The 23,766-nt window shown below is 41.0% G+C and overlaps 1 protein-coding gene across 3 annotated transcripts in view; it reads right to left on the bottom strand.

Moving 5' to 3' along the window:
- The window catches only part of KCNJ4 (potassium inwardly rectifying channel subfamily J member 4), a 72,485-nt gene extending 53,577 nt beyond the window's left edge, over positions 1-18,908 (bottom strand). Inside the window, exon 1 of one of the 3 annotated variants that reach the window (XM_075573673.1) lies at positions 18,222-18,908. The gene's annotated coding sequence lies outside the window, so the exon portion shown is untranslated. The remainder of the gene's footprint in view (positions 1-18,221) is intronic. The other 2 variants (XM_075573674.1, XM_075573675.1) reach the window with 2 other exon arrangements.
- Positions 18,909-23,766: the final 4,858 nt, after the last annotated feature.

The following is a 23,766-nucleotide window of genomic DNA, read 5'->3' as shown; positions in this document are numbered from 1 at the left end:
TTCAGGCCCCTTTGGAAGGGTTAAAAAATAAAAGCTTTGATGATTGGAAACATTCTCTTTTTCCACTGGGAAAAAAAAGTCCTTTCTGCTTTTGCTTTTCCCCCTCCGTTTTATTATAAAATCAACATCTTCACGTTTTGTAAGAAGATTATGACGCCGTCTGAGCATCTGTTGAAGAAACTGGTTTCCTTCTCCCACATGTGCGGAATAATTGAACTTCATCCGCATGCTATAAATAGCCTCTACATCAGCTGCTGTTGGTTTTTTTCAGCACATAAAAACACCTTTTTGCACATTATCAATGTCTTACCACATACTCTCTGTCACGAGAGAACAGACAATATATCTAATAACCGGGCCAGATTGAACAAGACTAGGATATAGTAAACTGAATGAGTTTATTTCATATGAGCAGAACAGATAATACATCAAGCAAATAACATTACAGAAATATTTACACTTACTGGGGTTGGACAAGAAGATATTCAGCCGAATAGCAGCTCCTTAATTGTTATAGGTCACGACAAGCACAGGAATAAGGGGTGCTAGCAACTATATAGACACAGACCCCCATTCCTAACATGGCAGTTAAGTTATTGGTGAACAATTACCTTGTCCCAATCACAGGTTGACAGGTAATGCGAGAAGCATGGTTTACCCAGCCCCTCATTAATATACCCCTCCCCTGTAGCTACTTGGCCAGCCCATTTATAAAAAACTATTACCCGATGCCTTCGTTGCCATCCTGTCTAGCAAAAATGCTTATTGGGCAGGGGTCTTTCATGTAGGGTGTTACGTTTGACAGGTCACAATGGTTAGTATCCATCTGGGAGAGCTGGCTGCATAGGCAATGAGGCGAGTCACTTCCCGTGATGTACAGGCTTTTTCTCACCTCTGAGGAACTTCTCCACAACAAAGCCTTTCAAGTAGCCTCCTTTGATCAGCATATGGCCTCATTAACACATCAGAGGACTCATATAACTCACACTGCCTTTCTGAATAAAAATATGGCATAAACTATTACATGGGAAATCATACTTTCTATTAGTAAGAAGGGGTTAACAATCCCTGGGCCGCCTGCTATAGGTGGGATTTAACTTGTGTCCAAATATCACGGTTATAGCATGTATACAATGAAAGATATAATTTTTTCACTTTATCCATTGTCAGGAATACAATACAATACCATTTCTCCCTCTCTCCATGTTAATACATAACATAGCAATTAATTCTGCTGAAGTGGGGAAATGCAGATCCACATATACACAATATGGTTAACCCTTTCCCTCCCGACATGATTTCTACACATACAGGAATATAACACAGACTGCTGCGGAAATAAATCTAAGACCTGGGGCAATTCTGCTGAAGCAGGGGGATGCAGATCAACATATAAACAGATCCCATTAACCCCTCATACCCCGATCATGACAGTCTCCTATTCTATATAGTGACGTGTGGGCGATGCATCAATGGCATGCAATTTATAGAAACGGAGGCATTGTTAACTGTTTTACAGCCGATATTGAGAAGGGCCCAATGCTATCCCCAGTCTCCCAAACATTGTGCACAGTGTTAACTGCAAATATCAAGAATCTGTGTACACATGCAAATGTGTTCTATAAGAGATCTCTCCGCGCCCTTTCTAATGCAGTTTTTATTTTTTAAATCTCAGGCTCCGTTCAGGAGATAGAAGCGTTGGAAATATTAAGCGCCCGGGTGGTTAAAATTGAGCTTTTTCTCCCCGGAGCCCAGTGCAGTGTAAGGCTTCGGTCCCAGTTAGCACTGTCGCATGCAAGCCCGGTGGGGGGGAGGGGGGTGCGCGTGCCCAGCGCTGCACCGCGATCTGCGGTCTGGGGGGGAGAGGGAGCGTTTATGACGGGAGGGGACGTGGCGGTGGGTTTGCCAGGGCGTGGCCATGACCTCACCCTGCTGGCCTGCCCTCATTGGCTGAACCGCCATCACAAACTCTGATCTTAAATTCCCCTGCCTGCCTGAAAACATGTCGCACACCTTTCCCCAAGGTAGGAACTGGAACCGGATTTACTGGGAGTTTGAACGCGAAGAAGTTACTGGGGTCGCCCCCTTAGGCTGCAGACATGGTGCCATAGTACTCGGGCCATGGGGGCGTTCCTGGGGGCGTTCCTAGTGACGTCACAGAGCTGATTCGCCCTCATTGGGCGAACCGCTCACATGACCGCCCTGTTGCGCGAGAAATCAGTTTTACGCCTTAAGGCAGTCTGTTCGCTCAGACACGTCCGCATGGTCTGAGTTACCATGGACACAGCCTAAAGGTTACCATGGGAACCTCAGGTGCAAGAGATTTTTAAAAATGCAGATTTAAAAAAAAGAATGACATGCTGGAGTGGCAAGATACTTTGGGGATTACTCTGTATGCTGCGATAGCGCCGGTTTGAGGCACTTCTTCTAGGGGTGATCACGTTGACTGCATCGCAGGAACAACCAGCCCAATCCAAACGGCAGCTGGTGACGTTGCGGCCATGCGATGGCTCCAGGAGTGATCACATGACTCGGAAGTGACAGAGATTCGGTGACACTGTAAAGGTGAAGCACATAGAGCAGCGGCAGTCAACTCCAGTCCTCAAGGGCCACCAACAGGTAAAGTTTTAAGGATATCCCGCTTCAGCACAGGGGGTGCAGTCTTCAACTGATTGAGCCACCAGTTTTTTACATGTGAGTGAATTGTTGTCTCACATTCTTTGCCAAATAAACATATTTTTATTCATCTGTGTGGCGCTGTCTTCCACTACATGCGCCATGATGTACAGAGGGAGAAGGAGCATGACTGACTAGCAAGAAGGAGGGAAAGAAAATAAAGATACCTATAGTACTACCCACTACCACACAGGCCCGTGTGAGTACATATTACGTTATACTCTTATCACCCCTGTGCTCTTAACCATTGGTTTACTATTGTATGTGTTTTCAACTACTGGTCTGATATTAACTCTGACCCTTGTCTGTGCCCCTCTGTCTCTCTTTCTACCATTATTTGTCTTAACTCTGTGCCCAGGACATACGTGAAAATGAGAGGTAACTCTCAATGTATTACTTCCTGGTAAAACATTTTATAAATAAATAAATATGGGGTCAAGTATCACAATATCAAGGCTGCCAAAGTGGAGCAAACAAACGGCTCCAGATTTATCGAACAGATCATTCCATGGGGTTTTAATTGGAATAATTACATTTGATTAATAACGAGGCAGGTTTGGGCCTTAGCTTTGACCACTCTTAAAACGTGGCCAATTTCACCTCGTAGTTATAGGGACGAGTGTGATTAAAAGGACATATTTACCAAGCAGTGCAATTCTAGAAAGACACCTCCAGGCACTGGAGGACACCCTACGACCCATTCACTTGAATGGTCATAATGTGTTTTCCGGCATGGGGAGGAGTCTTATGGAATAGCACTACTTAGTAAACATGGCAGAATAATCAGATTTCTTGTTTTCCTAGTAGAACTGTCCCAGATAATGAAACAGAGCAATGTAATTGGCTTCCTGGGAGAGAAATTGGCTTATTTATGTACTATATGGTATTTATGCTTATCTGAAACCTATTGTCCTCTACTTTTATCTGCTTGGCCACTAATAATAATGGCATTCAAATTATTTAACCAACAAAACAGAAGCAATTGAAAATATACCTGTAGATTCTATTGTTGTATACATTAGGTCACTACCCAGTAGTCTGTCTCTTGTGATCTACTTCGGTAGGGGCACGCCAGCGACTCCTCGTGTACCGGGAACGGAGTGAGTAGCATTTATTTTTATCACGAATCAATGATCAATTGGAAGATTTTCATGGAGAGATGTGATTTATAGCTAGAAGGGTTTACCTAGGCACGGGACAGGAAGGTTATTACAGCTCCCACCTCCCAGAATACATATTCACGGAGTATAGAAAACATCATCACCACGGTCTCAACCCCAGCTCCACTTCACAGTTACTCTGCTGGAAATGTTCCCTTTGTAAACGGAAACCTGATGGATCTTATCAGTTTTGTATATTTCAATACAGTCACCATAACTGAAAAGCAATGCCTAATGTTCCATGCAGACCACATATCTAGATGCATTTTTGTGGAGGTTATACTTTGTACTCACTACCCAGTAGCACCCATATATATATATACATACATTAAGTTAAAAATTGCTTAATTAAATGTACCATCGCCGGAAGAAGAGATCAAAGATCTCAAAAGCTCGTACAAATAAAAGCATTTCGTTAGCCACAGAACGATATTGTCTATTCACTTTTGATTATTAAAGCTCGGCTAACACGGTACCGTACATATTTTATATATATATATATATATATATATATATATATATATATATATATATATATATATATTTATAGTCAGTCCTGTTTTTTCCATTATCAGTCTAAGGGTAACTTTATAGATACTTTTTATTCACTAGTTCACAGGGACCTTCAATCTCTGTGTTCTAAAACAAATTTTAGCAAAAATGTATCTCAGGGTGAATTCTCTGCTCTACAGGAACTTAAAAAGTGCCAAGGGCTTGCTATTAGACAAGCAGATAAATGTAGTGGCATTGTCTTACAAGACAAGACAACCTATATCTCAGAGGCTACTCGCCTTCTTTCCGATCAGATTTCATATAAAACACTTTTGCGTGATCCTACCAAAGAATACCAGGCTAATCTGCATGATATTTGAAGTCTTGCATGCACTGATGGTGTAGACGGACGTTCACAGAGGTACACAATTGGAGGCTTTTATAAGGTGAAATTATAATAGGCTTTATTGTGCCTTTTCCTTTTTCATCAGGAAATCATCCAAACACAGGGGGGCGGGGGGGGGGGGACAAAGCTTCTATTCACTTGGGAGTATTTCTAGTGAAAATACCATGCAATTAATTCACCACTCCCTAGGTCAAGCATGTCTCGCAGCCCCAAAACATATAGCATGAAATAAGCAGATATAAGCAGTCTCTTAATAATGAAAGTCATATCTGTTCCTTGGAGGGAAAATCTTCTCTGGTTCAGCTTCCTTCCCTCAGGGTGTGTCAGCATTCAGGTACAGAAGTTTTCCCTGTGTCTTGTAAGCAGCTCTGCTGTTTCTTCTGGCAGGGCTCAAGACTGTTGTGAGAGTCAAAGACAATATCTGCTCTCTCTCCCAAGTTCAGCTCTCAGTCACAGCTAAGGAGTTACGTCCTGTCTCAAAGGCAAGCTTTTTCTACCACCTCTAATCAGGCAGTTGGTGTTAGTTAATTTGCTACCAGCAGTTAACCACCACACTGCTGGATTAGAGGCACATTTGTGAACAGGGATAAGTCCCCTGTTACAGATGGTTTAATTATTGATGACGAGTTTACATTTTTATTTATTACTCACCCCCGGATTCCCATTTTTTATCATTTACCGAAAGTACATAAGGATTTGGTGAATCCCCCTGGCAGGCCCATAGTCTCGGGGATGGAGTCGATGACATCTAATTTGTCCAAATATGTGGATTTTTTTTCTCCAGACCCATGTGAAACAACTGAGGTCACATATTAGGTACTCCTTGCATGTCATCGACTCCATTTCAGAGATAACATGGCAACCATCTTTTGTATGGGCAACATGTGATGTGCAATCATTGTACACATGTATTGCCCATGATTTGGGCCTGTCAGCGGTTAAATATTATTTGGACCACGATGATAAATTGTTGGACACTCAGGGTGCATTTATTTTATCACTTATCCAATTTATCCTCACTCATAATTATTTTTTGTTCCAATCGCAGTATTATTTACAGATCTGTGGAATGGCCATGGGTACAAGGTTCACCCCCAGTTATGCAAATCTATTCATGGGTTTCTGGGAGGATAGTAATGTCTTGACCAATAACACATGGGGGGCGGGCCTGGTATACTATGGTCGTTTCATAGATGACAGTATTATTATTTGGGACACACAAATGGGTGATATTTTGGATTTATTTGCACATTTTAATAGTAATGCACTTGGTCTGGTCTTCACGTTGGTAATTGACCCAGTGTAAATAGTCTTTTTGGATCTCAGATTGAGGATTGATTCGGATCTGCGGATACAAACGGACACACATACTAAGGAGGTGTCTGTTAACAGCTACATACATGCTACCAGCAGCCACCATCCTAAATGGTTGGCAAATATACCTTACAGCCAGTTTAGTAGGTTACGCCGAAATTGTTCCACTGAACTTGACTTTGTGGCTCAATTCACTCTGCTTAAAGAGAGATTTCTGTCCAAGGGCTATGACTGTGCCCTTGTTGAGGAGTCTTTTCAGAAGGCAGCAGGATCAGACCGGATTAGTCTTCTTTTGGAATCCAAAAATAGATAATTGGTAAAAAAAATCTGTTAAGAACAAAATGGATGGACGTACTGTCTTTTCCACTAAATTTAGTGGGTCATCACGCCCCATGGAGGCCATTATTAGACGACATTGGCCTATTCTTTTAGGGGATCTGGTGCTATCTGAGGGTTTGGAATCTAAGCCGACGATTATCTACAGGAGGGCAGATAGTGTCAAAAACATATTCCCCCCACCAAAATTCGCACTGATTCTATATCTTTTCTTAGACTCTCAGGGAACTATAAATGTGGGAGAGAAAGGTGCATTACATGCACCTTCATTGATTGTAAAAAAGATTTTCATTCTGTTCCAGGGAGTCTCCCCTTTAAAGTGAAAGGATTCGTGAACTGTCTTACTACACATGTGGTATACCTCCTGACTTTGGTTGTGGCCTTCATTATGTGGGCAGGACCACAAGGCCACTAAGCACCCGATTTTTGGAGCATAGAAGAAATATTTTGAATGGGATTACGAATCACTATGTGTCCAAACATTTTCTGCAGGTTCACAATAAATCCCCTGACAGTTTGCGAATTATGGGGTTGCAGGTTATTCCTCCTTCTGTACTAGCCGGAAATCGGTTTAGGCTCCTTTCTAGAAGGGAAAGCTTTCGGATTTTCAAGCTAAATTCATTGGTTCCCCATGGGTTAAATGAGAACCTTGACATTAGCACTATTGTGTAATGTGTCAGGCTCTCTGGTTCAGTATATCATCCTCCCTGTTATAGATTTATTATATTAAATTTTAAATTGTAATTATATTTTAGTTTCTTAATATTAATTTTAGCTGATTTAATTCATTTTATATAGTTACTACATATTCTTCATTTATTGTTGATTTTAATATATATCAGAATGTACTGTGGTTTTGTGATGCTCTAAGGTGTATTTATTGTATTAATTTCTATTTTCTATTTATTAGTCTTTCTGTAATTATGTGTTTTTATGTTTATTATGATCAGCTGTATCTTTTAGACCTGTGACCAATGAAATTTAAATATGTGAGTATATATTCTCTAGTAGCATCTGATACGTCATAATCCCCTGACGAAGTCTGCTGAGACCGACAAAACGCGTAGGGCTGACGTCACCACGTTCATCACGTGGTGTCTTCAGTTTATCATGGACACTAATACCATTGGATTTCTATTGTGGTGGCATGCCAGGGTTACCAGCTTCTATCGGGACCCATGTGCATTAACCAGGAGTGATCGGGACATCGTTGTCTGCTGTCATCACTATTCTGCTGTTACTTACAGTCTCCGGCGGTGTTCCATGGGCTTGCTGTGGTAGTGAGTATTGGCGGATGCCCTCTCTTCCCGTAATCCGGCTAACCACACGATATTACCAAAGATACCTTTATATGAATTGTTATATATCCATCTTGTAAGTGTGCACTGTTTATCACACATCTATTTTATTAAAATTATACTATTCTATGTCTTGGAGGTTATTGCACTAGGGGGTGCGCTTTTTTCCTATTCTCTTTTTTATATATATTTATATATATATATATATATAAAATCCCAGTTAAAATCAACCCCACACTGATGAGACCCATTAAGGTCGAAACAGTTGTCTGTGGGTGGTTTTCTGGGTATGCACCTTAACCCTGGCTGTGCTCAAAGCTGTGACCATGCAGCAAGCTTAAGCCTATAGGGAACCATGTTAAAAATGGTTTTTGAGGCAAAAAGTGACACTGTGTGCTCATTTGCATGTCATTTCCCAGAATCCTTTGCTGCAGTGGAAGTGCTGTATGCTGGGTGATAATGGGGAAAGGTGGGGTTGCAGACCTGCCTAAGACATGCAGATGAGCCTACAGTTGTATTTGTATATATATATATATATATATATATATATATATATATATATATATATATATATATATCTGCTTGCCTCTATTCTTATCCACACTTTCTCTCGCCCCCCCAGTATCCCTCCCCCTCCCCACCTTTCTTTGACACTGTCCCCTGGCTTCAAACACATTTAACACCCTACCTTATCTACAGTAAATATCTGTTGTTTTTTCCTCTCTCTCTACACTGTTTTAGCCATTGAATCCTTTGTATATCAGTATTGCTTGACCTGAAGTTAGTCCAATAAAAAAGGTATCACCTAATACTGAAGAACTCGTTTATTCTGCAATATATATATATATATAATGTATATGTACCAGATTGGGGCCCAGCAAAAAAAGACAGTACACAGCATGTAGTCTTCAGACAAAAAACTATTGAATCACAGGGCACAGCAACCAATGTTTCGGTCACCCAGAGGGACCTTCATCAGTGGTGCTTATGAACACAAATAAATACATAGAAGAAGGCAATAGACAACTCACAGACTAACAGACAACACCTAATACAAGAAACTCACACATGATCCAACCCAGGAATTAACAAAGCAACTCACGAATCTCATCAAATCATTCCCTAACCACCTTCAACCATAATTAAAGCAACTAATACCTGACAACCCAGGAGTTCTACATGCTTCCCAAAATCCACAAACCAGGAAACCTGGGCAGACCAATTCTAACAGGTATGGATACTCTCGCTGAACAAATATCAGGCTTAGTGGAGATTATCCTCAAATCTTTAGTCAAAAGCACCAAAAGCTTCATACAAGATACCACAGATTTTCTCATTAACCTTAACAACATCAACCAACTACCATCCGACACAATGCTAGTTAACATGGATGTAGAATCCCTTTACAGCAACATCCCCCACAAGGATGGTATTGAGGCATGCTTACAATTCCTTACAACATCTCCCCTGGATCAGAAATACAGCGCTGAAGTAATTATCAAACTGATAGAATACATCCTCACACACAACTACTTCAGCTTCAACAAGGAAATGTACCTACAACTAATGGGTACTGCAATGGGTACCAAAATGGCACCGCAATATGCCAATCTTTTCATGGCAAACCTTGAACAAAGATTCCTAACTACATGCCCCCACAAATATTACAGATACATTGATAACCGGTTTATAATATGGACAGAGGGTGAACTGAACTAAACCTAAAACAATTCCACGAGTCCCTGAACTCATTTCATCCATCAATTAAACTCAAAATGGATTATATGGCAAACCTAGTAAACTTTCTAGATACAAAAGTAACACTGAAAAATGGCAAACTACACACATCTGTATACAGGATACCAACAGACAGATGCAGTTACCTCCACAACTCCAGCTTCCATCCCACTCATACAAAACAAGGTATCATACACAGCCAGGCTATAAGATACCACCGCATATGCTCTGACACTGAAGACAGAAACAGACCTCTCGCAACCCTGACCAAATTATTCAGACAGAAGGGAAACAAGCCAAAGACTATTGCCAGAACTATTATATCTGCACTAAAAGACCCACGGGAACACCTGCTACAATACTGACAGGAAGAACCTACCACACGCATACCAGTGGCCACATACAACCCTACTCTAGAGGGAATATGAAAAATTATCAAAGATCTGCAACCCATGCTGGCAGAGGATGTGATATTAAAAGAAATCTTCCCCAAACCTCCCATTCTCGCATTCCGGCAACCACCTCAAACAGAAATTAGTCAACAGAAAACGTCTTAACGAACTTAAAGACACTGCTAGTGACACAAAAATGTGCAAAAACACACGTTGCAAACTCTGCAAACATATATGCCAAGATCCCACAGCCAGTCACAACCATGGAACACTCAATGTTAAAGGATCATACTGCTGCTCATCCAGGAATGTGGTTTATATGATTCAATGTAACAAATGTGACCAAGGATGCTACATTGGGGAAACCAGCCAAAAACTTAAAGGCAGAATGAATATGCACAGACACTCTATACAACACCATGAAGAAGGAAGATACTGCTCACCAGTGGGACATCATTTCTCACAACCAGACCATTCCATAAATGATTTAAAAATCAAAATCCTCAATGGAATGTTTAAACACACCCAAGAACGGAAAACATTTGAGCTCAGAATGATAAAACTCTTTGACACCAAAACAAGAGGACTTAATTTGGATATGGGGTTTTTCACACTATCACAATTGTTTGTAATTATCCTGCCTGCCTCTCTGCCAATGTTCTTATCCCCCCCCTCCCCCCACACACAGCATACCCTTGCCCCCCCATGCTATCCCTTGTCACCGTTTTATTGCCCTTCCTATGTCTTCAAACACTTTCCCACCCTATGTACATAAAGGTATCAACTAAGGCTGCGCTTATAGTGCCTTTGCGACGGCGACGCAACGTTGCTCCAAAACAAATTAATTGACTCCGTCACAAGCGCTTATAGTAAGCGCGACGGCGACGGAGCAACTGAGCGACGTCAAGTCTAAAAATTTGGAAGCCGGGTAAATTTGATTTTTTAGAGACAGTCACCACATGTGACTGTCTCTAAACCAATGAAATTGCGCGGCCTGCCCCCTTAAGTGACGTCACTGGCGACCGTCACTAAAAAACAAATGATATCTTTCGCTGGTGGCGACGGGTGACGTCATCGGTCACGTCGCCTTCGCCAGCACTATAAGCGCGGCCTAATACTGAAGAACTCATTTATTCTGCACTATCGCAACTGGATTAATACTGCTATTTCCATTATACACATATATATATATATATATATATATATATATATATATATATATATAAGCTATACGATACCGTTTGACCGAATATCAGAGGCAGCACTCCAGGAGATAGTCAAAAAGAATTGTATTTAGTGTGACATATAAAGCAACGTTTCGGTCCTCCACACGGGACCTTTCTCAAGGTGATGACCTTGAGAAAGGTCCCGTGTGGAGGACCGAAACGTTGGTTTATATGTCACACTAAATACAATTCTTTTTGACTATCTCCTGGAGTGCTGCCTCTGATATTCGGTCAAACGGTATCGTATAGCTTATCTGTTTTATATAGGATTTGCACCCACCAATATCTACCTGACGGAGTGCCTTGTTCTCACTTAACCACTATATATATATATATATATATATATATATATATATAATCAAAAAATAAATAGATGATACCGTTCTGTGGCTAACGAAATGCTTTTATTTGTGCGAGCTTTCGAGATACACTGATCTCTTCTTCCGGCGATGTTACAATGAATGAAGCAAGGATAACTTGAAAACAGTGTCTCTTGGAATGTTATCTGTGCTTCTCCTTCCCCCGGTGTGGATGTGTTTTATGGCTAGAGGTGTCAAAGGGTAACTGAAAGCAAGTTGCTTTCAGTTACCCTTTGACACCTCTAGCCATAAAACACATCCACACCGGGGGAAGGAGAAGCACAGATAACATTCCAAGAGACACTGTTTTCAAGTTATCCTTGCTTCATTCATTGTAACATCGCCGGAAGAAGAGATCAGTGTATCTCGAAAGCTCGCACAAATAAAAGCATTTCGCTAGCCACAGAACGGTATCATCTATTTATTTTTTGATTATTGAAGCTCGGCTAACACGGTACTGATACCTCTACATGTATATATATATATATATATATATATATATATATATATATATATATATATTTATATTAGTGGATTTGGGTTTTGAACTTTAGAGATTGTAGGGACTGTGTGTGTGCTTTTAAATGTAGGTTGTAAATAACTATTGAGAGGTTTGTGACCCCTCCTGCATGGTTTTAATCTCACCCACCCCACTTTGATTGGCCGGTCCTGATGTATACCTGAGATGAGCAGTCTATTGAGAGACTTCTTCAGTAGTGAGGTAAAGAACATGTGCAGGCAGTGTAGGAGCTGCAGTAAAGGTTTAAACTAGACTTGGTTGCCGGCTTATCATGCTTTGGCCAAAGGATTGACTAATGACCCTTGACTTACTGTATGAGAACAGATCTAGTAGTAAACTTATTAATTTATCATATTGGATGTAGCATTGGGACATTTCTTTTGTCTTTTTTTGTAAACATTAGGTCTCTTCCCAGTAGCACTCTGGGAAATGACATGCAAATGAGCACACAGTGCCACCTTTTGCCTGAAAAATCATTGTTACATGGAGCCCATATAAGCTAATGCTCGCTGTTAACATAGCTTTAAAGCACAGCATGGGAATCAGATTCAAAGCCAGAGAAACCATTCACATACATGTTTCAACCTTAACGGGTATCATCAGTGTGAAGTTGGTTGTACTGCTGGCGTTGCAGTTTTCAAGGCTGTAGGATTTACCATCACGTTTTAAGTTATGGTGGGTGAAAAAATATATATATACATGTTTTAAGTTATGGTGGGTGAAAAAGGCAACAAGAAACCTCCACCGTATTAAAACGTGTGTATGTATATATATATTGGTGGGTTTGGGATTTGAGCTTGCAGGGACTGTGATCCCCAAACCGTTTTGTGTGTGAAAGCGGTTGGACTAGACTATAAATATACCTGTCGGATTAAAACACATTTAACTTGTTAACCCCATGGCTGAGCAGGCCCTTGTGGCTGCTAAGAGGTTAAACATGGCACTACCATTAGTTCCCTTTGGTCCTTGAATCATCTATGTCTTTGACCCCAAAATACATTCTTTAAATGAATCCTTTCCCCGCTCCCCATCTTTCCGATAACGTCTTATTTGGTGAACCAACAGATACATGGAATATGTTGTGTTCCCCTTAATCATTGGCTCTCCGGCAGCCATGCTAATGGCTGCCATTTTATTTTGATGGTGTTTTTGGGATGAAGCTAAACATAACTAAGGGGGATTTTTGCTTTCTGGCTCTGACCTCTAGGACTGGTAGGTTGACCCAACGATGTGTTGACACATGGTTGGAACAGTGAATGGTGCAGGCTTAATAGACAGTTATCCATAGAAGTCAATATGCGGTTAGTGTTACTGAGAGCTGTAAAGGTTTCTCTGCTCGCTCACCATTCACAGCCATCCGAGTGTCCCATTGCAGAGCCCAGGCAGGGACTGCTAGCATTGATGGAAAAATAAGAGCGTCACTCCATTGATCCTCTGTTATAGCCCCAAGACAGAGCGGAACAGCAAGAGAGGCAGAGACATGGGGAGAGGGGAGAGACTAAATGAAGCAGGGAAAAAGAAAGGAGAGAAAGACAGAATGAGAAAAAGAAAGGAGAGAAAGACATAGCAAAAGAAAGGAAAGAGAGAGACAGAATAAAACAAAGTAAGGAGAGAGAGAGACTGAATGAGAGACAGAATGAGAATGAAACAGAGAAATAGAAAGGAGAGAGACAGACAGAATGAAACAGAGAAAAAGAAAGAAGACAGAAAGAGAGACAGACAGACAGAGGAAAGGAGAGAGAGAATGGAAAGGAAAGACAGACAGAGTAGCAAAATGAGACAGGGAACGATGGGGGCTGCAGCGTGAAAGAAGGAGGGAAGAGAGAAAGAGTGACCGTGTGAAAGAGAGAAAGAGAACTCAATAAAGAGAGCTATGGTAGAACAGCGAAAGAAAGAGACACACAAGTAATAGAATGAGACAAAGGAAAAGAGAAGGTAAGAGCATGAAAGAGTGGGATGGAAAGATAGACAGTGAAAGTACGGGACTGGTAAAAAAGGATGACAACATGAACGATTGCAGAATAGAGAGCCAGGAAGAAAACTGGAAGAAGAAAGAGGTACAGGGAGAATTTAAAAGGGATACAAAGAAAATTAGACTATTGCTACTGCAGTGCCTTCTACCTAATGCACACAACAACTCAAAGCTAAATCTAATTATAATGTAAGAGGTCGGGTCCCACTTCTAAGGAGTGTAGGCCCAAACCGTTCTTCAGCAGTGTTAGCGATTGGTGATGTGGTCATGTGCTCACAAATTAAATAAGCTACAGTATTATTAGGCTTCTACCTTCTTCTCTCACTTTACTCCTGCACGCTCTCTCAGTGTTATGGACTTGTTCCCATCTCTCATTTTCTCTCCCTCTCCTTGTGCCTTTTCTCCTTCACACTTATCCCAAGCTCTCCTCTGCTCTCCTCTGCTCTCCCTTTCTCGCCCTTCCCATCTCTCTCTGTTGTGCATTCATTTCCATCTCTGCTCCCTCTCTCCCTCTGTTGTGCCCATAGCCCTCCATCTCTCCGTGGTTCTGAATCAGAGGTTACCAACTCAGTCCTCAAGGACCACTAACAGTGCAGGTTTTAAGGCTCTCCTCTCATTAGCACAGGAGGCTCAATCATTTTAACTGAACCAACTGTGCTCAAGCAAGGATATCCTTAAAACCTGCACTGTTAGTACTCCTTGAGGACTGGAGTTGGCAACCTCGGCGAATCATTGGCTATTTGGGATTAAATCTCCATCAGATGGACCTCCTGGAAAGGGATGTTGAGGATAAATACGTTGTGATTCAAGAAGCCACTTCTCGCCCAAACTGAATTCCCCCCCGCGCAGCAGTGTAGGGGTTACAGGGCACTTTGACCAATGAAATAGTCGATTAGCTTCACGTGTCTTACAGGCAGCGGGTGACGCTCTGTTCCATATACAGCTCCTGCCTCCCCTAAGCACTTTATATCAACCACTTATTGGAAATCAATGGAAGGACGTAAGCAAAATCGGGCCCTCAAACTCTGGCTGTGTCCCCTCCATCATACTAACCCTCCCCTCCATCATCCTAACCCCCTCCATCATCCTAACCCCCCATCATCATCCTAACCCCCCTCCATCATCCTACCGCCCCCCTTCCCTCCATCATCCTAACCCTCTCTGCATCCACTAGGCTTGCCCAAAGATAGCCCGGCTTCCTTTTCCACGAAAGAATATTTTGCACGAAATTTCCTACATCGCAAAACAAAACTCAGTTTATTTCAACATTTTTTCTAAATGTTTGGAGCTTGTCGCATAATAATATAGCGAAGTTTAAAACATTTATATGTATGTATATCTTTCCTTTATATAGCGCCATCCTGATGCATAGAGCGTCACAGCAGTAATGTACGTGACATAATAATATAACACATAATGGGAATAAGCGCTTCAGGCATGAAAGTAACATTAGGAAAAGGAGTCCCTGCCCCGAAGAGCTTACAATCGAAGCACACTTTTCTATAGCAAAGTAAATCACAAAGACTCCCCACTGGCGATGTACATAGGATTTTACAGGCACAATAATTTCCTGCCCTGCAGAGCTTACAATCTAAAGATAAAGTGGCACAACCAAGATCACAACGAGTTAATATCGGGCTTTAAACAAGCTTTACTTACTGCAAAGGCAGCACACTCACTAAGCACAATTGTAGCATATACAGTAATATAGCAATATGAATAATGTTTTTGGGTTGATTTTTGAGAGAATGTTGTTCCACTTGGCAAACATGTTTTCATTTTTACACGCCAAGATGGGTCAATTTCCCCCCAAAACAGCACATTTAGCAGAATACTCACATTGTAAGGGGTATTATTGCCTTATTAAAGTAAAAAAAAAAAAAAAAAAGGAAAGAACGAAACAAATAGGTAGTATGATAATATTTACTGGCCCAACAAAAGTTTAACAGTGTACAAGTTTTCAGACCTCACGTTCTTCTTCAGGTAAAGCCTTCATACAGCAAATCAGAGATTATATACAATTTGCAGTGGGAGGATTACAGTGGGAATAGGGAAAGTGTATATCCGGCTTCCCCACTATAAATATATAGCCTTTACTGCAGGACTGAGTCACTAGTTGAGCCAGCTGTGCTGAAACCGGGACATCCTGAAAACCTGACCTGTTTGTGGCCCTTGAGGACTGGAGTCTGCTCTAGAGACTTTCCTGCAGTTGTTGGCCGGAGGTCCAACAGATTCAACATTCGAGGGTCAAAATCAGTGAGATTTGGGAGTTTTGGACCAAGTAATAAATGTCTCAGAGAGGTCTGCAACTCTGCCCTTCCCATTATGTCTTAGCGTGGAATGCTTCCACTGCAGACATGAATTCTGGGTAATGACATGCAAATGAGCACTCACAGTGTCACCTTTTGCTTCATGTCCAAATACTGCCATTTTTGTGAAAGTGTTGATATTTGCAATTGAAACACAAATGCCTTTGAAATGTTGATGCTACAAATCAGTGAGACTGACCCCAAACCAGCGAGAATCACAGAAAGTCACTGGCACTTTCCCCTAACTGGCAAGAATCAGTGAGTTGATATGTTTCATGCCCATCTGCATTTTTGAAACCTGGCAACTTTCAAATTATTTCATACAGCACTTTTCTCCCAGTGCGACTCAAATTGTTTCACAATTACAGTATAGTGCATGGTACTCAGCCTGAGGCACATGGAGATAAAGTGATTTGCCCAAGGTCACAAGGAGCTGAAACCGGGAATTGAACCAGGCTCCCCTGCTTCACAGTGAGTGTAACTGTTCACAGTCAGTGCCTTTACTCACTGAGCCGCTCCCTCACCCCTTCAGCATGCAACCATTCCATAATGAGAAGAATGTGTTCTAACTCTGGCCCCAGCCTTACCTGCCCTGTGTTATTCAAAATACAGTTAGAGCAGTGGGCACGCAACATCTTTAAATAAATACATTTAACCCTTCCAATAACATGGATAATTTCTGTAATGGTACACTATAACTGTATTTCAGGACTATTCCTCACCCAGCCCGTTTCATGGAATAATATTGGAACGAAAAAGGTAAAGTAGTTTAAAAACAATTATTCCATGGAGCACCATTTGTGAGGCATTGCGTGTTCTTCTGGCAGTGAATGGGGTTAATATTAGTTCCCTAATTCCCATATAGGTGAGGATTGCATAAATCCGCTGATAATGCCATCCTGTGCGATCATCATGTTTTAGAATTCCCAGAATGGTTATTATAAGGTTAACATTTTACGTCTACCCATGGGATACCACAAAATAAGTATTTGATGATTATAAAATCATCCCACTTATGTCTTTATGATAATAATTCTATATACTATTTGTTTTATACAGTTCGCCGTCAGTAGCACAATATAATAATAACATAATGCTAGTTGTATCTATATTATATGGTGACTGTGCCTCCTATTGAATATAATTATTTTTGACATTACCAAGTGTGCTGCCCCTTCCTTACTTCGTGTTCCTGGATTTCCTGGATCTCCTGGTCTGCCTGGTAATGAGCCTTGCATTATATTATATTTATGTAATATATATAGCTATATTATATCTTTGTAAATATATACATATGTGTGTGTGTGTGTGTGTGTGTGTGTGTGTGTGTGTATATGTGTGTGTGTGTGTGTGTGTGTGTGTGTGTGTTTGTGTGTGTGTGTGTGTGTGTGTGTACAGTTGTATGTGGGTAAGTGTGTACTGGCAATACATTTCTTGCCTCTCAACTGAGAAGGTGAAATATTAGAATATAATTTGAAACTTTAATCACTATTCTCTAATGACACACCCACACACACATGAGATATATAAATAGATATAGATATATTTAGATACACCCTTTCCCCCCCTTTGCCTTCTATAACATCGAATATAAGTTGCTCTTGTATGCATTCTAATGATAAACTAGTCAGTTTAACTGGTCAAATTAATAATATTTCCTAGAAAATATATATATATATATATATATATATATATATATATTTTTATATATATATATATATATATATATATATATATATATATATATATATATATATATATATATATATATATATATAAAAGCAGTATCATTACAAATAAAATAATATATTCAGCAATAATCCAAGTTAATATACAGTACAGAATTCCCTCCTGTTAAACTTTTCCTCAATTCCCAATGCTATTGCATAAGTAAACATTTCACCCCCTGCTCCCTGCCACAGATACCCCCGATTTTTCTAAATAAGATGCCAAACAGATATCTGTGAGATCTGCACACCGACAACAATGTATCACCCCAAAAAATACAAATATTCATATCTTACCTGGGTGTGAGCTGAAGAGATGTGCAGACATATATGTAAATAGCGACGTATGTGTATGTGTGTGTGTGTGTGTGTGTGTGTGTGTGCGCATTTGCGCTTTCTTGAAAGAGTCTCTTTTCTCCTCTGACTTCCTGCCCTTAACTCCGTGACTTGCTAACTTTCCTTGCTGTTATGGTGGCTGCGGGTTTGCTGCATGATCCCCTTGTGGGTCTTATTTTTATTTTCCACACTGATTTGATTCCTATATTCCTTACCTCTACCTTCTGTCTATTCCCTCCTTAGTTCTTTTGCACACTGCCGATTAACCTCCTTTTCCGCCTTCGCTCACCTTGTCACTTCTTTCTTTGTGCTCTTTTCTCTCTTTTCACACACTCTCAATTGTTTCCATTCCTTCTTTTGAACAATCTCGCCCTCTTCACGTTTATTCTTCAGTCTCTCTCGCTTGTCTTTTCCTCGTGCATCTTTCCCTTAACACCCCCTCTTTGTCTCGTTGTATTTCTAATTATCCTTTTCTAGAGCGCTTTCTCTCCTTGATCTCATCCTCTTTCTCTTACAAGGGTCCTGTTCTTCTTTTATTTGCCCATAATTTCTTGCCCCCCTCCTTTTCTTCTCTCCTTTTATCCCTCTTCCTCTCCCTCTCTGTGCTCTGTCTCTGTCCCCCTCTCTCTCACTGGTTCTCTGCGTCTGAGCATTTGCTGCTTGTACACAGGAATCTGACAGCATTGGGCTGGATGATCTCCCCTCTGCATGTGATCACAGCTATTCGTTCACATTGCAGCCTCAGCCCCTGGCGAGAGAGAGAGAAGGGCTCCGCCATGGACACTGAGCTCCATATAAGTACTGAGAAACTCACACTTCTACTGTACCTCTAGGTGCGCACTCACCTATGCAGGGAGGGACAGTAAAGGTTTACCTGGACAGGTGCACTATTCTTCAGCTGTGTCTGATCCTTCTTCTGTTATAAAAGCAGTTCCATACAACCACGTGCCACTTTCTGTAGGGTGAATCTGTTATAAGAACATGTCCATAAAGCCTTAGTGTGCCCCTTCCAATGGGATGGATCCAGTCGTAGGATTCAGAAATGTTAGTAACCGGTTCTTACCATCCTCCTGGCATCTTCCCATTGTGGCATCTCCCCCCTGAAACTCTTTCACCTGTCCGGGCGGTGGGTGGCGTATCCCAGCATGCTCCGGCATCGCATGTTCCCCCTGCAAATCTTCTCAATATGGCTGCGCAGCGTCACATGGCGCCGCGTTGCCATGACAATGCAACACAGCGTAACGTTGTAATGTCACGTAGCGTCCCATTGCCATAGCAACGGGGCCTCACGTGATGCAATTACATCATGTGGCGTTCCTGTTGGCATGACAACGCGGCGCCATTTGATGCCGCGCGGCCATATTGAGAAAATATGCAGGGAAAAGATGCTGGGACATGCTGGTAGACGCCGCCTGCTGCCCGCCGCCCGCCACCCAGACACGTGAGAGTATTAAGCATCGGTACGGCGAATTTGTGAAATGTTAGTAACTGGTTCGCATGAACCAGTGTGTACCGGCTGAATCCCACCACTGGATGGATCTCTGTTATTAGAACATCCCCAAATAACCCTAGTGTGCCACTTTCTATAGTATGTAGTAACAAAGGAAGGAGGAGGTGGTATGATACAGTACCTTTTTTGAACCAACAAGTACTGTAGTTTTTATGTTACATGCTTTCGAATCTCCCATGGTCAGGGTATACCGATGAAGGACCCTGAGAGGTTGGAAAGCTTGTAACATATCAACTACTTGTTGGTCCAATAAAAGGAATTATACCCCCTTCTCCCACTCCCTCCTGTGTTACTACATGGAATAAAGGACCATTATAAGAATATGTCCATACAGCTCCAGTGTGCTCCTTCCTATGGGATGCATCTGTGTTATTCGAACATCTCGTTACAGCCCCAATGTTCCCTTTCATTTGGGATGCATTTCTTTTTTAGGAATGTCTCATTACAGCCCTAATGCACCCTCCTAAAAGATGATTTTCTGTTAAAAGAACATCTCCATATAGCCCCAATGTGCCCTTCCTATGGGATATATCTCTGTTATAAAATCATCTCCAAACAACCCCAATATGTCCCAATATGTTCCTTCATATGTGAGAATTACTGGTATAGGGGTCCATGTCAAAATGGTTTTGAAGCAAAAGGTGACACTGTGTGCTCATTGGCATGTCATTTCCCAGAATCCCTTGCTGCAGTGGAAGCACTCTATGCCAGGAGATAATGGTGAAAAGTATGGTTACAGACCTGCCTAAGACATGTAAATGTGCTCACAAGTGATATTTTAATTTGCCGTATGATAAGAGGGCAAAACACTACATTCCCAATATGTTTTAGCTCAGTCCTTGTTGCAGGCATGAGGGATTGAGTCCTGTTCATTGGAACCATGTGATCATGTTCTTATAAAAAGGGGTCCTTTATTGGTTTTTCACAAATTAAGTGTATATAACGTATAACAGGAATTCCTTCCTTCAAAACTGGAACATTGGTGCTAAGAGGAATCTTCTTATAACAATGGCACACTGAAAAAAATCTCTGTACTAGGAAGCAGCCGTTCAAATAATTTCTAGCCACAAACCCCTATTGACTTCAATGGGAATTTTGGGCGAAAACGACCCAAACAAGTATATAGATTTACCGCGTAGGCTGTGATTGAAAATGTTCTCAGATTATGCTCTTCCCTGTGGAATCATTCAATGATATATCAGTAGGGGCACTTTGTTGAAGAAACAGGATATCCTGCTATAACAAACTACTTCAAGTCTTTTGTTTCATCTCTCTCCACATACAGTATAGGCCTAAACCTTCTAGTGACCAGTGAATTCTTTGCAGGGGCCTGATGAAGCTCCGTCTGGGTCCAAACATTGACCATTCTTTATAGTAGGTGTAACCACTCTTCTGAAGATCCCCTGGTGAGCATAGACCAGGGGTGGCTAACTCCAGTCTTCAGGGGCCACTAAACAGGTCAGTTTTTCAGGATATCCCTGCTTTGGCACAGGTGTGGCAGTAAAAATTACTGAGCCACTGATTGAGCCACCTGTGCTGAATCAGGGATAGCCTGAAAACCTGACCTGCTGGTGGTGGCCCTTGACGACTGGAGTTGGCCACCCCTTGCTTAAACTCTCTTTCTAAACATTTTACGGGACCCAGTTGTTCCATTTCCCTAGCAATACCATATATATTTTTCCCCCAAAATGAAAAAAAAATAAATAAGAAAAGGGTACCCAGGACACAAAGGGGTTAACTCTTCCTCTCTTCCCCACACTGAGCAGCATGATGGTAAAAGAAGGACCATCCGAGTACCTAGGAAAGAACCCAGTCCAGTTTTATCAGATGTTGCTAGGAGACTTTCCGAAAATAGTTTAGGTAAATGGCTCATGCTTCTGTTAGCTCTTCCCACAGAAAGAACGATACGTGAGAACAGTTTTTATTTCGGTCTCTGTTACTGTATGATTGTTTTTTGTTGTTGTTGTCATTGAATTGACTACAAATTAAGAAGGGGGAAATAATCAGGAATTACTCCCTCCAAAACCGCCCCTCAAGAAAAGGCAAAATGTATCAATCAGGAAGGAGGGGTTTGGGTTTTTAGAGCATTGGGACTCCTTTTCTGAGAGGTGCCATCTATATTCTAGGGACGAATTGCACCTCAATGAAGAGGGATCTTCTGTGCTAGGGGGGAGAATGCTAAAAAGGTTGGAGGAGATTTTAAACTAGGATGGAGGGGGGAGGGGAATGAACAGATAATGAACTAAATGGAATAAATGAGGATACAAGGTGGTATGGAGGTAGAATGAGGGCAAGTGCAAGTTTGACAAGCAGTGAGATACCCATAGTAAATAGAGATAATACTAGAAAACTTCTAAAGACTAAACCAAGTGGGAGCAGAAAGGAAGGAGCAGATAAAATAATAGTACAGGCTGAAAAAAAACTTAAATGCATGCTTGCTAATGCAAGAAGCCTGACAGATAAAATGGGGGAGCTTGAATTAATAGCTACAAGGGAGCAGTATGACATCATAGGCATTACTGAAACATGGTGGGATGAAACTCATGACTGGGCAGTTAATTTAGAGGGTTATTCCCTTTTTCGGACGGATCGACCAAATAGAAGGGGAGGTGGAGTATGTTTATATGTTAAACTGGATCTAAAACCTATTATAAGGGATGATGTTTATGAAGGGAATGATGAAAATGTAGAGACTTTGTGGATAGAAATTAGCAGTGGAGGTAAAAGTATTAAGAAAATGTTTGTGGGAATATGCTTTAAACCACCAAATATCTGTGAGATTGAGGAAGCTAAAATACTTTTTCAAATGGAGAAGGCATCAAAACTGGGTCATGTTTGCATAATGGGGGATTTTAATTATCCAGACATAGACTGGGGCAATGAGATAGCATTACAACAAAAGGAAACAGGTTTTTGGGGGTGCTTAAAGATAATTATATGACCCAAATTATTGAGGAACCAACCAGGAGAGGGGCAGTACTGGATTTGGTCATATCAAACAATGTAGAAGTAATAACAAATATTCAAGTCCTGGAACATTTGGGTAACAGTGATCATAACATGGTCTCATTTGAAATAAATTATCAAAAAACAGATTACTTGGGTTCAACAAAGACTTTAAACTTTAGAAAGGCAGATTTGAATAAACTGATGTCTAATCTAGTAGTAATACAATGGGATGATGTTTCTGCAGGGAAAAATGTAGAAGATCAATGGGCAGTCTTTAAAACATTGTTAGAAAAGCACACTTATCAGTGTATACCCTTGGGTAATAAGTATAAAAGAAATAAGTCAAAACCAATGTGGCTAAATAAACAGGTAGGGGAGGAAATGGACAAGAAGAGGAAGGCGTTTAGATTCTTTAAGTCAGAAGGGACAGAGACATCGTATCAGAATTATAAGGAATGTAACAAAAATTGCAAAAGGGCAATCAAATTAGCAAAAATGGATAATGAAAAAAGGATTGCAATAGAAAGTAAGGTCAACCCTAAAAAGTCCTTTAAGTACCTTAATAACAAAATAATGAGACAAGAAAATATAGGACCCTTTCATTATGAGATGGGTAAGCAGATTATTGGAGATAAGGAAAAAGCAGAGGTATTAAACAAATTCTTTGCCTCTGTGTTTACCAGGGAAGAATCAAGTTCAATAGTAGCACCACAGGAGGAAGCCACAACCTCCATATTAATGAACAATTGGTTAACTGAGGAAGAAGTTCATAAGCGACTTGAAAAAATTAAAGTAAATAAGGCACCTGGCCCCGATGGCATACATCCAAGAGTTCTCAAGGAGTTAAGCTCAGTAATAGCAAAACCATTATATTTAATATTCAAGGACTCCATTTCCACAAGCTCAGTACCACAAGATTGGCGTAAAGCAGATGTGGTGCCTATATTTAAAAAGGGAGCTAGATCACACCCAGGGAATTACAGACCTGTAAGCCTGACTTCAATAGTAGGGAAACTACTTGAAGGTTTAATACGAGATAGTATTCAG

This window comes from Ascaphus truei, chromosome 17 (assembly GCF_040206685.1).
Source record: "Ascaphus truei isolate aAscTru1 chromosome 17, aAscTru1.hap1, whole genome shotgun sequence".
NCBI lineage: Eukaryota > Metazoa > Chordata > Amphibia > Anura > Ascaphidae > Ascaphus > Ascaphus truei.
This window is presented reverse-complemented; position numbering and strand designations above follow the sequence as displayed.